At 47.5% G+C, this 2,563-nt stretch overlaps 1 pseudogene; it reads right to left on the bottom strand.

The window, feature by feature from the left end:
- Nucleotides 1–2,118: 2,118 nt before the first annotated feature.
- Nucleotides 2,119–2,218, bottom strand: LOC114817587 (annotated as a pseudogene).
- Between the last annotated feature and the right edge of the window lie 345 nt (nucleotides 2,219–2,563).

Raw genomic sequence — 2,563 nt, 5'->3', positions numbered from 1 at the left:
AATCAAACATCTTGGTTTCCTCTCTCTCTGGCTCTGAATTCCGGTTTGACGCCGGGGCTGCCCAAGGGGGTGAGGAACGGTGGGGGTGGGGTGGGAGGAAGAGGGAATTGCATTTACATTCTGTGTGTGCCCAGGGCACAAAGCAGCCTCCCCGCCTTCAGGCTCCGACTGTGCTCGCCTCTGATTCTGACACGCAGAGGGAGGCAGGGGCGACCAACAGAGAAGTTTAGCAGAGCTGAAACAAAGCAGAGGAGGCCCAGTTTCGGAATGGTAATCGCTGCCGATGTTCCAGCAACAAACCAAACCCAACCAGCCCCTTCCTGAAAACAAAACAAAACAAAAACAACTTCTCAAATCAATCCCCCTCCCCGGCCCCAGCCAGAGGAGAAGTCGTGTCATCCTTGAGTCCCTGATGGTATGTTCCCCTGAGCTCCTGCCTTTTTTCAAGCTCTTTGTCTGGAGGATGAGGGAAGGAGAATGGGAAATTAGCATCCCAAACACATAGGATTTGCAGAGAAGCTGGGAGATCGGGAATCAGAGATGCAGGGAGGTGGTTAGAGTAAACATGGATGGTGAATTGCCAACAGGGCTGGCCATTCCTTCTGACCCCAGAGGCCCAGGGCATTCTATAATCTCTGTTCCCCACCCGGTAACTGTTACTAATGAAGGAAATGACGAATCCTGCTAGTATTAGGAATAATGACATTTATTACTCTTGGCATTAATAATCATGAGAATGATATATTTTTGGCGAAGCCCTACAGATTGGGTCTCCGGATAACTCATTTCATACTTCCCACCATATTTTCCCCTCTTCTGCTACTTCAACACTTCTGCATCATCTATGCCCTTGAGTAAACCAAAGCCTCAGGCAATTCTGAAGAGCAGGAGTCATGCCTCCCTTTGAGAAAAAGTTTCCTACGGAAAGAGAGACAAGGAAGGAGAAGAGAAAACCGTGCTAGGTACTACTAAAATTTAACACAGCAACACAACAAAGGTCAAACCTTTTCGCACAACGTGGCTGGGACCGTGGTCTCGGTGGTGTCTTTCAATACCGCGGCCTAGTGGAAGGAACACAGGCCTGGGAGTCAGAAGACGTGGGATCTGCTACTTACAAGGCTTTGTGACCTTGGCCGAGTCATTTAAACATCACTGGACCTCAGTTTTCATATCAGTTAGGAAAAATAGACCTTTTCTCTTCTTGCTTAGCCATGTGGGGCAGGGTCTGGGTCTGATCTGATGATCTTGTATCTACTCCAGGGTTTAATTTAGTGCTCGACATATAGTAAGTGCTCAACGAATACCATTATGATATATATGGGTCCTCACCCCCTAAACATTTGGGTATTTACCCTTCCCTCTCCTTACTCACCCGGTAGCATTTATACTCAATATCTTTAAACTCTGTTGCTTTCCCTGCCTGTAAGCGCTCAATAAATACGACGGAATGAATAAATGAATAATCTCCCCTGCTAGACAGGCACTAGGAAAGAGACTTCTTGAAGGCAGAGATTGTGTCTACTAACTCCAGCGTACTCTCTCAAACACAGAGTTAGTCCTCAATAAACACGATTGATTGTTTGATTGATTGATTCAAGTGGGGGCAAAACGGTCCCTGGAGGGAACTGCATGTTCGAAACCGGCTGGGCCAGGAGGCTTCTGCTGAGAGCTCCTGCAGTCTGCGGGGCCGAGGCTCCGCCCGCAGGGAGAGAAATCTTTCCTGTAATTTCTATCTTTATTTACATTAATGTCCGTCTCCGCCCCCAGACCGTAAACTCGTTGTGGGCAGGGCATGTGTCTGTTTATTGTTACATTGTTCTCTCCCGAGCGTTTAGTGCGGTGCTTTCATTCATTCATTCCATAGCAATTATTGAGCGCTTACTATGTGCAGAGCACTGTACTAAGCGCTTGGAATGTACAATTCGGCAACAGATAGAGACAGTCCCTGCCCTTCGACGGGCTTACAGTCTAATCGGGGGAGACGGGCAGACAAGAACAATGGCAACAAATAGAGTCAAGGGGAAGAACATCTCATAAAAAACAATGGCAGATAAATAGAATCAGGGTGATGCACATCTCATTAAACAAAATAAATAGGGTGATGAAGGCAGGCACAGTTGGAAAACTTGGTGAGATGCAATGCCTTAACCATATGAAGGCCTGTGGGACCTCTTCCATCCTCTCAAGGGGAGTGCTAACCTTCTCTCCTTTCATACACAGTAAGCGCTCAAAAAAGCGAATGAATGAATGAGTGAACCAATGAATGAATTAATTCACCCATCCTTCCTCCTCCTCCCCGCCCCGCCCCCCGCCTGTCGTCGGGCTGGGTTAGGGTTCTCTTTGTTAATGAAATGTACATCGCCTCGATTCTATTTAGTTTTTACGAGATGTTCTTCCCCTCGACTCTATTTATCGCCATCGTTCTTGTCTGTCTCCCCCGATTAGACCGTAAGCCCGTCCAACGGCAGGGACTGTCTCTATCTGTTGCCGACTCGTTCATTCCAAGCGCTTAGCACAGCGCTCTGCACATAGTAAGCGCTCAATAAATAGTACTGAATGAATA

The sequence above is a fragment of the Ornithorhynchus anatinus genome, chromosome 16 (genome assembly GCF_004115215.2).
Source record: "Ornithorhynchus anatinus isolate Pmale09 chromosome 16, mOrnAna1.pri.v4, whole genome shotgun sequence".
Lineage (NCBI taxonomy): Eukaryota > Metazoa > Chordata > Mammalia > Monotremata > Ornithorhynchidae > Ornithorhynchus > Ornithorhynchus anatinus.
This window is presented reverse-complemented; position numbering and strand designations above follow the sequence as displayed.